Genomic DNA, 14,468 nt, shown 5'->3' on the forward strand with positions numbered 1-14,468 from the left:
TAAGGCTCATGAAACAATAGGAAGACTGGTTTGTTTTTCTGAAATGTTAGCTCACACTGGGTTGTTGAATACTGCAAGCATCCCTAAGGCTTTTCTCCCCCCACCATTTTTTGACAAGTATCCCATCTGCTTCTAAGCTGATTATTGTTCATTCAAAACTGCTGAAATCACAGTGTAAAGATAATGTATAGAGAGACTTTAGAAAGCCCAAAATAAACATCAAGGACTGGGAGGGCTTGTACGGTGAGATGTACTGTGCTTATAATCCAGGCCTTGACCTCCATATCAAAGATACACAAGATGAAAAAGGGTCAAGATGCTGAATGTCCCTGTAGCCTTGTCTGTCCCTCCTCTTCTGTGTTTTCAAGGCTGAGAAATCACAGTTACAGGCCTGTGTAATTGAGTTTCTAGTAGAATATGCAGTCTTGAGGCACAGTATCAGCTCCTATTTTCTTAGGGAGTCTGGATTTTCATGAAATGGCGGCACAAGAGTGAGAGTTAGAAAATTTTCTTCCTGATCACTTTCCCATAAAGCAGCTGGAACACAGTTACATTCAATCATCACACTCCCCAACCCTCTTCAGTTAAGATCACATCTAAGGGCATGTGGAAAGGTCATTTGCCATGTCTGTTCCAGCTCCACTCTCTATTCTAAGCTTGCCATCACATATTAAAAAAATGTGTTTCTGCAGTAGCACCTATCCCCTAATAATTTATTTCTTGCAGGTCAGAAAATAATTGTCAGACAATGATAACTAGTCATTACGCAGTGTAAGTCATTACTTACTTTGATCTGACAGAGTGATCTAGCAATTCACATTATGAAAAACCTTAGCCATCAAGCTTCGATGCACTCTCATTTTGTTTCAGCCTAAGGAATCTGGAGTTCTAATACGTACGTTTTTGATGCTGTGAATCTAATAAGCAAGACTGGAACACACAAAATAAAATAGAGCTGCTGCTTCTGCTAACCAGCTTTAAAAGCAAACAAAAAACCCTGTGCATGGAATTTGTTCATAAAAGAAGTGGGTATAATTAACTGGCATCAAAGCTTGGCAATTTTCTTTTCCTGTAATGTCTGTCTCAGCTTCTCCACCTGTCAAAGTATTCCAAAGTATCAATGGCACTCCCTTACTTTTTCTCCAAATGCCTGCTCAGTGCTCTCCAGACTGCACTCTGTCACACAGCATGCTCAGCTGGGGAATACTGTAGAAAAACTCTTGCTGGCGAAGACTGTAGAAAAAGTTTTTTTCTGCTTCCATTTCTTCTCTTTTATTTTCTGGCAGATTAGTACTGTTAAGAAAAACTGATTTAGCAAAGTCGGCAGCTTTGTCAGCTTCAAAGAAATAAAGCCATCTAAAACTTTTAAAGACTGTTTTTGTTAACTGGATAAACCTTTACATACAAATAGACTAAACCAAACCTGAAATGCAACTTTCTTATATTTTCTTGTATTTCAAACTTCATCAATAGTTCAAAATTATGCTAACTAATCTGTGCATTTCTTGTAGTAGTTCTGCATTTCATATTCCTTTTAAAACATAATACACATAACTTACAACATTAACAGGTAACTTTATTACATTTAATATCAGAAGACACTACTAGAAACTAACTCCCTCTCTTTGTCAGTATGTGTCCAGAATGATTCTCTACCAAAAATACATTTTCAGGAAATGGAAGGCAACGTCCCTATAGGTTTTTGATAATAAACATGCCTATTGACCTTGAAAAGGCTCTTTTCTTCTCCATTTCCTTCATATACTCCTGTCTCACTAACCCATCTTAGCTCCCACAGTCCTTGGAAGAGCTTCCAGTTACTCTAAGCCAAACAGCCCTCCTTGATGATTCCCCCCCAAAAAACCCCAAAAAACCAAAAACCAACCAAAACCAACCAAACTAAACTAACAGAAAAACCAAACCAATTCTGTCGAGTATTTATTTCAGCTGGGCTGAGCAGCTCGTTTTATGATGGTGGTTTGTTGTATACTGCTCTACTTAGTATGCAGTTGGCATGTACGCTCTTTGGGATAACCATTCTGCTACAGATGTGTTATATTTGATTCAGAACATAGCAGCTCTGTTGTTCTGTATGGAAAAGGATACCAAGGTGTGACTACTCCGTGCTTAGGGTATGCTCTCCAGTGTTCCCTGCGCACTCTCAGTGGCTTGCCGAACACAGATTTTCCTTCCTATTTAAATAAAACTATACTTTTTATTACTTAAATTTTTGAAACTTATGTGAATGCTCAATTCCATTTAGAACTCCCCTATTTCAATTTAGGTTTGGTTGGGTACTAATATTTATCAAACAAATATTACTCAGTTTTTCACCTCAGAAATTAACAAGCAAGGTTACCACTCATTTACCTGGATGATTTTTAAATCTATTTTTAGACCAATGTTGAGTGATAATTTTTTTTATAACTACTTTACTTGGATGAGGCTCCACTTTTCAAAGCGGGTGGGTGAAAGAGATGAAACTTGGAATCAGAGGGCAAGAGGTGAAGTCAAGACACGTGAGCACAGTAGGGCTGCAGGAACACACCACAAGTGAGGTCTCTGAATGTCTGAGGCATCCTATGGTGGAATGAGTGTGGAGGTTGTGTCCCAAGCCCCATTAACTGAATGGTTAAAGTAAGAGGGTTAGTCATAGAGTCATAGAACGTGTTGGGTTGGAAGGGGCCTTTAAAGGTCATCTAGTCCAACCCCCCTGCAGTAAGCAGGGACATCTTCAACTAGATCAGGTTGCTCAGAGCCTCATCAAGCCTGGCCTTGAATGTCTCCAGGGATGGGGCCTCCACCACCTCTCTGGGCAACAGGTTCCAGTGTCTCCCCACCCTCATTGTAAAGAACTTCTTCCTAATGCCTAATCTAAACCTACCCTGATCTAGTTTAAAGCCATTGGCCCTCGTCCTATCGCTACATGCCCTTGCAAACAGTCCCTCCCCAGCTTTCTCATAGGCCCCCTTCAGGTACTGGAAGGCCACTATAAGGTCTCCCCAGAGCCTTCTCTTCTCCAGGCTGAACAACCCCAACTCTCTCAGCCTGTCTTCATAGGAGAGGTGCTTCAGCCCTCTGATCTTCTTTGTGTCCCTCCTCTGGACCCGCTCCAACAGGTCCACGTCCTTCTTGTGCTGAGGGCTCCAGAGCTGGACCCAGTAATCAGGCACAATGCTAGGTACAGCATGTACTAGGAAGAAGGAAGAGCCTTAATTCGTAAGATTATTTCTCCACAATTTCAATACCCTACTTAGGAAAAAAAATCACTCTATTTTTGGTAGTTATATTTACTTCTAGTAATGGTTTCAAAACAATCTTTGATAGTACTGCACAAACTTACAAACCTCTATATAGTCACACTATGGTCATGTAAAATGGTGAGAAGAAAAAGTATTATTAAAATACTAGATATTCTGACTTGATGATTTCGAAAGAGTTCAGCTACTTCTGATCCTTCTGAAGCCAATGATGTGAACTGTTGGTATTCACAGCCTTTGAACATCAGGCCATCTATTCAAAATTGGTTCAAAAATAATTCCTACCACCCAAGGGAAGACTTTTTGTCAGGAAGAGGATAATCATAATTCAAACTTCTGGGCTGCTGGCTTCTCTTTTCTAGACCAGGATAGATCTTTCTATTCTTCTGTAATTCTCTTTGTGAAGTGCTAAATTTTGAGTAGTAGAAATGAAAGACACAATGTTTGAAGCTAATGCTCTTTAGCTGGCGAAGTACAGGTAAGTCTTTACTGGCGTTCTTCAGCAAATGTAAGTTTAAATGTTTCTTTTTAAACAAAAATAAATTAAAAATTAATTAGCAGTTAGTCTCACACTTATGAAAAATACAACTGCCAAAATATCATATGTCTACACATGTGATGGAGAAAATATTTTAAGTGCACTAAATTAAATTTTAAGATATGCAAACAGATTTATATTATTTTTAAATGTACCGGAAGGGCCTTTCTTACTATCTTAACTTGAGCACCTCCTTAAACTCACTTCTCCATAGATCCTCACGTTCACATTATGGGTAAATCTGGTGGATGTTTGCTGTATAATGTCTCAAACACAACTATTTTAATACACGTACAGGGTCAAATTTCTTCACTGCCTCCATTCATCCAATAACTGAATTACTGAAACACACTTCTGTCTTTGAGGAAAACAACCATATCCTGTTCTTATCGATGACTCTTCCTTCCCTAGACAACAAACATAAGATAATGCTTTCATTTTAAGAGTCTCCATGGCCCATGTCCTCCACACAAGTCACCTTTCACTCAGAAACAAGACCTTGTGCCACCTTCGACTGCCTGGTTCTTGCAATTTCAAACCAATATGTTTTGTACCTACTCTTATGCTGACCCTTATATTTGAGAGGACCTGCCCATACACATTCACAAACTGACTTAATTCCTGACCATCAATCCTTCTTAAAAATCCTTCTTTAAGTTGATGCCTACACAGACAGTCCCAACACTCCAATAAGTTAGGTTGCTGCTATGCTTGAAACTACTGTCATGCTGACAAAAAATGTCTTACAGTCACCTTGACCTCCCCAACCTGTCCAAGTTCACCATTTTGTCACTGTCTTAGAGTGTAAGTTCTTTGTTACAAAGATTAGCTGCGAAGTTCAGTATGATTGAATACTTGGTGGAAACTGTCTTTTCTAAATGCTACAAGATTCCAAATTGCAGCAACAAATTCTTTATCTGGGGTATATGAGCTTGTAATGGTGATTTTATTTTTTGGCCCGTGTAATGTGTCACCTTTTGATTTTAAATGCAGTTTTCACACACAGTTGGTAGAATTTCCCAGGCCAAAGGAAACTGGCTTTCTTTGCCCCAGTGACCTAGTTAGCCTCTGTATCAGAGGCTATCCATATCCTACAAAGTTGCAAACTGGATCCATCAAGTTCAACAGAAATACTCCGATTGTTATAATTGGAAAGAGGAAAAGGACCCAAGTTTCTACTCCTTTTCTGAGCACTTCCTCGAACTTCATTTTCTGTGTTTTTTACTTTAACTGTGTCTGTACTTATGCCAAAATTCTTCAGAAATTCTTTATAATCAATCACCTTAGAGTTTCTGACACAGTAATGGTTCCACGGCCTAGAAAAAGAGAGCAATTTTTAGAAAACACAGCTATTCTAGATCATATTTGTAGTGAATTGCAGAAATAGGAAATTTACTAAATCTTTAGACACATAGTATGTAAAAGATTGTGAAAAACAAATAAGCAGTGAAATCTTTATTTTCTAACTTCCCATTACATTTTTCTTTGTTCTCTTTCCTCTGCCCAAGATTGTCTATAGTATGCAAGTTGTCTGCATAATATCATTTAAATCCTACATACAGTACCATTTACTTGGCCATCTACATGAACATGAATTTTAATATATCTGCACAAGGACTTTTCTCTCCTAATAATATAAGAATATTATGATAGTCTTAAACAAATTCCAGTGTATGGAATTATGGTAAGTCATACCTAAACTCTGTCTCAAGTTGTCTGGATTTTATAGCAGGCTGGAAAATTTGCAGCAGCTTCATCTGGATTAAATGGGAACCTCACTTTGCAATTAGAAGTCATTTCCACATGGTATTAACTTCTACAGCTTTGAAATTAATCTTTGATTGCAAGCGTTCACTTTTTGGATATTTCCCCTGATCAGCAGTGAAGCTGTTAATACTGTATACACTTGCCATCCTCAGATTGTATCCATATGCTTGGAAAAAATGAGCAGATTTCACCTTTCAGAACAACAGTTTGTTAGAGAATCCAAGACCAGTTTATCACAAGTTATTGTGGGATTTATCTCCAATCCCCTTCAGAAAACACTACTGTGACTCATGCTCATGTTTCATCTTCCTAATCACGAAACCTAGAAAGATCTAGTTTTTAAAATGAAGATTCAAATTCTGTTGCCTAAAGAGGATCCATAAAGTTTAAAGCCAAAATGATACCATCAGAACATCTTGTGTATCACAGGCAACTAAGTTTCTTTCAACTTCCTTTGCGTTTAGCCCCATAATTATTCTCTAAATACAACAAAACCTGTGTTTGGTTAAAGCATGTCTGACAAAAATGCATCTAGTTAGTCCTGATGAATTTGTTCCAAGGACTAATAACAGAAGAATTGATTACCTTATTTTTTCATTTGAATTTGTCTGTCTAGTGAAGACACTACACCATATGATGTAGTCACCTCTTTAACTCCCTTTTCAAAGGCTAAACAGGCTATCTGCTAACAATAAGATCTCTGCTAACAATAAGATCTAAAGCATCCACACCATCCTTTGAATCATGATTGTGGCTTTTTTTTTTCTTCCCCCCCCCCAATTTTCCAACATCCTGGCAATGAGAGCACCCAATGTGAAGCTGCGTTCTGGTTTTGACTTTGACAATATAAGAAAATAAGTCCTATTTCTGCTCAGTACTGTCCCCAGACATCTTTGGGACATGAACCCTTTTGGAGAGCCTCATAGTCTTACAAAAGAAAGACAAATACCACCCATTTATAATCCACCACTTTCATCATCATGGGGGGTGAGGAGGGGAAATCCCACTTGCAATTTATGGGACCATTTCTGTGATAAAGAGAACGTGGTTAGCCATTTGGCAAATTCCATTTGGGATAAGAAGAGAGACCTGCAGTGTAACATACCCTGTTTTCCTCTCTGTTCTTTGAGTTGTGTGGCAAAGTGTGGAGGCATGATTATCTGCTAAGATCATTATCATTCCATCACTTTTGTGAGGTACTGGAAGACAGGAATTCCCGATCACAATATTAAATTTACTTCATAAACTTGGGAAGTCATTGACTTGCCTCTTGCCTCAGTTTCCCATATGAAACAATTGAATTATAATCCTACCCAACCCATGGGGCTATCCTGGTTATCACAATAAACCACACACCTGGTTTTGATGCATGTAAGCCATGGGTCTATGCATAATTCATGGAGGACTTCACTTCTTTTCCCCAGCAATTCCCTCACATCCTATTTCCCCTCGAGCCTTCTCTTTGTGTCTTACTAGTGGGTGAGGATTATCTGTGAATTTATTTTCAAGGAAATTTTAAAGGGATTAAGATTATGTTAGCTGTGAATTGTACATATGGAAATACAGAACGAATATACAGACAGTACTGTGACATATGGGAAGTGCGATAGAAACATATATAATAAAATGGAGAGATTCAGTTCCACTTTGAACAAACTATCCATGCATACATTCAAAATAAAAGGAAGGCTTCAAAAACGTTTGTGTGATTGCATTATTTGAGGACTGACAGTTCTATTTTATGAAAATGTCATGAGAAAGATCAGGTTAATAGTAAATCTCAGCATCAGGAATGATGCTTTGTCACATTTTAGGAATGTCTGAAATTCTCCCTTGTTTATAGCTCAGTTTTTGATCTACCAAAAAACCCCAATTTAAAACAAAAAACAGATACATACACAAATTACCATGGCCTTACTATAGAGCAGAAACACTCTTCAGTTATTATCCTACATTAGTGACAGTTTTCAGGAACCCACCGGCTACTTTGTTTTCTGTCACATGAAAACAGTTGCATTCCTTCCCCTAGGAACTTTCTACTGTTACTCACGGGCAATTTCTGCTGTTTTGAGCAAAATGGCTTATCATGGATCTGCATATATCAAGGCTGGAAAGTCAATCCCATTTAATAAACAAACAGAAATACAGAACTAATTACTGGTTCAGAATTGCACTTTTGCCCTCTGTTCTTTATACTCCAGCTTCTTACACAGGGTCCCCATGAATAGGCAAGGATCATCATCGTGCTTTGCACAGCATTAACCACATCCTTACAGAAGGGGCAGGATACAATCGGGTAGGTAATGAATGGAGACTGAGTTGGTCTTTGCAGCAGCCGTTAAAATTGGGCCAGAGCCTGTTTTCATGATAAAAATCAATAGGAGACTTGCTATTGCCCTCCTCTAGGCATATGAAGAGAACACAAACTACGTAGCACCATTCTTGATTGATCTATGTTAATATGCCTTAAAAAACAAATTATTGATCCTAATCATCACAATGATTAGTTTTCTTTCATAAGTTTATTGACCAAGGAATGTATTCCCAAAGACCAGTTTTAAACGCTGACACCAATCTCTTCCATACTTCTCTATAGAAGGAAGGAGGGGAACAAGTACTACAATAGGGTGATTCAGAAATCCTAAGTTATGGTCCTCATCTGCTTGCTCTCTGGATATGTTAATATCTTTTCACTTACTAGAAACGGCAACGAGCCTCAGGTATTTTAAGTTAGCCTTTGACCGCCTTGCCATTCCTGTCATTAAATGATTTCCCTATTTATTTCCATGACTTCCCTATTGATTTCCTTATTTATATGACCCAAACCAATTCATAGGTTATCACCTGAAAAAAATATTCCATTATCTGCTTGTGTTCTATGCCTGCTTAAATTTGTTCATCATCAAGATGGACAGACTGGAGTGAAACCAGTCGAAAACAAAGAAAATATATTAATTACATTCAAGGGGCACTGAATCAGACCCTGTCTAAAGCCCTGTTCTTGCAAACACACCATCTTTCAGAGCACACAGATCCCAACTACATTAACTTTGGCACTAGTTTTGACTCTGATAGGCTGAAGCATCCAGCCCTGTGCAGCCTTGAGTCAGTGCCATGAATATAGCTGCACTACCCAGATCCACAATGGGAGATCTGTGCACAGGTTTTACTTAAAAGCTAGACGGTTAGCACGTATCTCAGTGCTGATAAGGCTATTACCCAAACAAGCTTGTAAGATCTTATGGATCTTACAAGAAAGATGGGGAGAGACTTTTTACCAGGGCCTGCAGTTGTAGGACAAGGGGTTTTAAACTAAAAGAGGGTAGATTCATACTGGATACAGAGAAGAAATTTTTTACGATGAGGGTGGTGAAACACTGGAACTAGTTGCCCAGGGAGATGGTAGATTCCCCATCCCTGGAAACATTCAAGGTCAGGTTGGACAAGGCTCTTACCAACCTGATCTGGTTGAAGATGTCCCTGCTTATTACAGGGGGATTGGGCTAGATGACCTTTAACCGCCCCTTCCAATCCAAACCATTCAATGATTCTAAGCATAAGAAAGCTAAGTGTTATTCTATACATTTTATAGTCTGGGTTTACTTTTAATTTCAGCATATATTTCTTAAGCAACACTTCATCTGAAATTATTTTTTTAGTTAGTAATTTTCAAAAAATTGAAGCTGACAATGCACATTTAATAAGCATAGAAAAGGTTTCTGGTTTCCTAAGTATCAAAATATGCTAATTATAAGTACAACTATTCATTATTTTCCTACTTTCTATTTTTACACACATACGAATACCTCCTAATTGTTAAAAATGAAAAACAAACAAATGTACCCATTATACTTTTTATGAATCCAGTCCATTGTTCAAGGAAAAGAAATCATTCTTTACACAAAGATTTGCTCTGAAATTGCTGCCAAAGAAAATAACCTTGAGTTATTTGCTGCATAACTGCCACATGAGTACATTAAAGGTGCCTAGGGACAGCTTCGTCTTGAGCATGTGACTTCTAAGAAAAAGCTTTTAAGTTCAATATTTAAAAATTGCTACCATATCCCTTTTCTTTCTCTGATTTTTAAATTAAATCCAGTTATCGCATATAGGAAGAAGTCAGATGTTTTTTGAGTCTGTGTTTTCAGTCATCTATCTAATAATGCAGATCTGTATTGCCTGGCTGCAATAAGTTCAGGACATCATTGGGATGTTAAGACAATAGAGAGAAATATATTTCATGGGTGGTTTTTCCCACAAAACTGGAGAATGTAGCCCTCATATGAAACCTGAATAACTTTCCTGACCATTAGGACTAGATGATCAAGACTGCCCAAGTATGAAAGCCTAAAAGCTGAAGTCCTGGGATCCAGTTGTAAGGAGAGTTATATTTTCCACTTAATCAAGTAAATCTTTAGATGGAAGGTCTATCCAAAAAGGGTTTACTTCTTCCTAGTAGAGATTGGGTTTCAGAACTGTTAGACTTCTGGGTTTTTTTTTCCGAAAATTTTTAATATCCTTTTGGTGAGGTAATACAATTGCTCTGTGTCTCTGGAGTTGGGCTGGCCTATCTGAAAGAAATGCTATGAGTGCAAACAGCGCTCTCTGGCAGAGTCTGTGGATCCAAAACACACCTCTGAAAATGAATATTTTCCCCCGACTACATAGTTAAGTGTCCCCAGCCCAAAAGATACGTATGGGCAGTACCTTATGTCAGGATCTTGACAGAAAAAGCCCTCTTAATAATTACAGGACTTATCCAAAGTCCATTAAAGTTAATTGAGAGACTCAACACTGTGTCCCAGAACAACCGTAACAGGATTATGGGAAAAAATGTTTGTTAATCAATCCAAGGCAAATATTCAACAGGCTCTGGCTTGAATCAGAAACAGCTGCAGAGTCCAAAAGCAGAAATCAGTAGACCACATTGTGAAGGGCCTGCAGGAAGAAAAGCTGCCGCAGAACTGGGTCCAAAGAACAATATTGTTTTGGGGTTTTTTCTAGATCAATGCAAAAAGAAGCATTTTAAGTGGATTATATTACGCTGCAATTCTAAACTAGAAACCTGAAGGACAGCAAGAGCCCTACCAAATAAGATAAATTTTCTATAAAAGTCACAGCCACATGCTATGAAAGATATACTGTCCAGAGAAATGTGATAGACATTCATGTCAAAGAAACATGGCCTAGCAGCTAGCTGAGCATCTTACGCTCTAGAACGTCCCTGGACCCACAGCTTTGAAGCAGAGGCACTTTGGATATACACAAACCTCACCAGGAACCTCAAAAATAGAAGAAAAATTATTTGTGATGAAAACAACATTTTACGCTGCTGGATTTGGAATATGACACTCCAATCTTTCGCCCAAGGAGGGGAGATGAGTGGGAGGAAAGGGGGATAGATACATCTAAACGGTCTAAAAAGACTGTTAGCATTTACTTCACCTGCCTGCATATCTGCCCTCAACAGGCTAAAAAACCGTGTTAGAAACATAGGGATTATTGATTTTTGTCAAGGAATTTCATGGATGGCGATTTGGAGAACCTAAATACTTGGTGGACGCCCTGTTTTGGTCAGATTTTTTGCTGTCCACTTTGGGTTTTTCCAGTTTCTTAGCCATTATTGCTACTGTCAGCAGTGTAGATTTTTGGAGTGGTCAAGTGACTCAAAAAGGTTCCAAACATGCAAAACAAAAAATTATTGTTGTTGACCAATTTATCAGGAACCCAGAGGGAGACATATACCTGAAATAGCAGAGGACATTTAGATTCAAATTTCTTGGCTTGGCCATGGCTCCCCAACCACCTATGATAAAGATAAAATAAACAGTCAATATGACCTAAGTCACTTTGTTGGACAATGTTCTTTTAGGGCATGATGATAACAGGATGTATAGCTTTTGTACATTAATAAATGCACAGACAGAGGAGCAGAGTACACTCATCTGTTTCATGTTGTCCTTGAGATTTAACTGGATCAGTGCAAAATTACCAGGACAGAAGTGAATTTGACCCATGATTTTAACCACACTTTCAAAATAAAAACATTTTATTCCTTTGACTAGGGCACTAATGTCCTCCTAAAACATATTATTAACCTTATTAACTTGCAACTTGGACTTTGAGAAGAGAGTACACCTTCAGTTGCTTTAAGATTCATCCATGATAAGAAATTCAGGTATAATTTGGATATATTTAAACATTCTCAAATTCAATTGGCTGCTTCAGAAGTCATTTGTGTATTATTCCATCAGTATGAAAATAAAATAAATGTTACATTTTATCTCTTTATTATTTCTGATATTCTGTTGTTTCATACAGAGGTGACTTGGTACCATTATTTTTATTTGTTAAGCTTCAGAAGTTTTTCCGATGAAACTTCATCATTTTGGAGCTTTAAACCCCCAGAATGAAAATGTGTGTTCTTTTTTATTATTCAGCACTGATGAGATGTAGTAACATTTTTATAGATTTATTACCTTTCAGATTGCAATGCCAAACACAAGGTTTATTTTCAAATAAAGGATCATTTTGGTTTTTTGATTGCCTGCTTTAGAAGAGTATTGCTTCTGTTCTATAATTGCCTGTACCAAATTATTTAATTGGTTTTGTTGATATCTAATTCTGGAAGGTATCCCAACCAGAAAAAATACACAAAGTGAAATAGTGTAGCCAGGCAATATTAACTGACAAAAATTATTTTGGAAGTTGCTCACGATGAAAAAAATATCCAAATAAAACATCCAAACAAAAATCCTCAAGCAATAAAGTACCATCCTAATTTGCTTCTTTTTTTTTTTTAGGTCCTCATCCAGCAAATAGTATCTCCAGTAGTATTTCCTGATGAATTTAATAGACTCCAAAATCCACAGAAAGTAATTCAAAATCAGAAGACACTAAATATTTTTTGGAAACAGAGCATGTAGAATCATAGGATCACAGAATATTTTGGGTTGGAAGGGACGTTTAAAGGCCATCTAGTCCAACCCCCCTGCCACAAGCAGGGACAACTTCAACTAGATCAGGTTGCTCAGAGCCTTGTCCAACCTGACCTTGAATATTTCCAGTGATGGGTCATCTAGCACCTCTCTGGGCAACATGGGACAGTGTTTCACCATCCTCATTGTAAAAAATTTCTTCTCTATATCCAGTCTGAATCTACCTTCTTTTAGTTTAAAACCATTACCCCTTGTCTTATCACTACAGGCCCTGCCAAAAAGTTTGTCCCCATCTTTGTTATAAGCCCCCTTGAAGTATTGAAAGGCCACAATAAGGTCCCCCCGGAGCCTTCTCTTCTCCAGGCTGAACAACCCCAACTCTCTCAGCCTGTCCCCATAGGAGCGGTGCTCCAGCCCTCTGATCATTTTTGTGGCCCTCCTCTGGACCGACTCCAACAGGCCCATGTCTTTCCTGTGCTAGGGGCTCCAGAACTGGACGTGCTATTACAGGTGGGGTCTTACCAGTCTGGAGTAGAGGGGCAGAATCAACTCTCTTGACCTGCTGGCCACACTTCTTTTGGTGCAGCTTTCTGGCCTGTGAGGACACGTTGCTGGCTTTTCATCCACCAGTTCCCCCAAGTCCTTCTCCACAGGGCTGCTATGAATTCCTTCATCCCCCAGCCTGTATTGATATCAGGGGTTGTCCAAACCCAGGTACAGGACGTAGCACTTGGCGTCTTTGAACTTCATGAAGTTGACGCTGGCCCGCTTCTCAAGCCTGTCCAGGTCCCTCTGGATGACATCCCATCCCGCAGGTATGTCTCGTGGCTATTCTTCAGAGACAGCTCTTCACATTCTATCCATTTCTTGATGTAGAGGGCAACGCCTCTGTCCCTCCTTCCTCACCTGTCCCTTGTGAACAGCTGTGCTCCAGTCATAGGATTCATCCCACCAAGTTTCAGTAATGGCAACAAAGTTGTAGCTTTCCAGCAGCACGGTGGCTTCCCACTCCTGTTTGTTGTCCATGCTGCGTGCATTGCTGTAGAGGCCCTTCAGCTGAGCTGTTGGTTGTGTCACCTTCTTAGAGGAACATCCCTTAATTCCTTTGGGGTATTTCAGTGGTGCTTCCCTGTCGGTTCCTATTCAGCAGCTTGTGGCTCATTTCCGTAAGACTTCAAGTGGACTCCAGTGTAGCCAGCAAATCTCAGAGCAACAGGCTGAGGGCCCTTGCTAGCACCCCATCCCTCTAACCATTGCCTGTTGTCCCACAGGTTGTCACAGGCAAGCCTGATATTATCACCCTCTGCCCTCAAGCCCAGTCTAAAACTCTATCAATGGGTCCTGCTAGCTTGTGAGCAAAGACCCTCTTCCCCCTTTGAGAAAGGTCAATCCCATCTGATGCCAGCAAGCCTGGTGCTGTGTAGGCCATCCCATTATCGAAAAATCCAAAATTGTTGGGGTGACACCAGCCATGGAGCCATGTATGTTTCTGGGCCCATCTGTTCCTGTGTGTTTCTGGGCCCATCTGTTTCTTCCAATGTCACTGCCCGCAACTGGCAGGAGGGGAAAAAAATAACCTGTGCTCCAGATTGCCTTACCAACCATCCCAAGCCCTGAAGTCTCTCTTGATCACCTTTGGACTACATGCTGCAGCTAGCAGATTCGTGTTGGTTTTAGGCAGTGTGTAGCTGATCTCCCTGCATGTCATTGGCATCAATTCACAGGCACTGTTGTCACTTGGTCTCTTTCAACATTTCCATCACAGTGCCTTATAAGCATAATTTCACAGCCTGTCAGCAAAGATACTGAAGAAGTATTCCAGATGCTCTTTGGATATGTACTCTCCTACCCCATCATGCGTAGCCCATCCTTCTTCCTGCAACCCCTACTGCAGATAAGCTCCAGCTACTTCCCATCCCCACAACTCTGCTCTGAGAAAGTAGGCTCTGCTACAGCTTCTGCCAG

General features: G+C 39.4%; 1 protein-coding gene across 1 annotated transcript in view; it reads right to left on the minus strand.

Annotated features, from left to right (window-relative positions):
* The window catches only part of EFCAB6 (EF-hand calcium binding domain 6), a 113,681-nt gene that overhangs the window by 78,609 nt on the left and 20,604 nt on the right, over positions 1-14,468 (minus strand). The window contains exon 3 of the mRNA XM_063320085.1: positions 1,136-1,293. The gene's annotated coding sequence lies outside the window, so the exon portion shown is untranslated. The remainder of the gene's footprint in view (positions 1-1,135; positions 1,294-14,468) is intronic.

The sequence above is a fragment of the Chroicocephalus ridibundus genome, chromosome 1, assembly GCF_963924245.1.
Source record: "Chroicocephalus ridibundus chromosome 1, bChrRid1.1, whole genome shotgun sequence".
Lineage (NCBI taxonomy): Eukaryota > Metazoa > Chordata > Aves > Charadriiformes > Laridae > Chroicocephalus > Chroicocephalus ridibundus.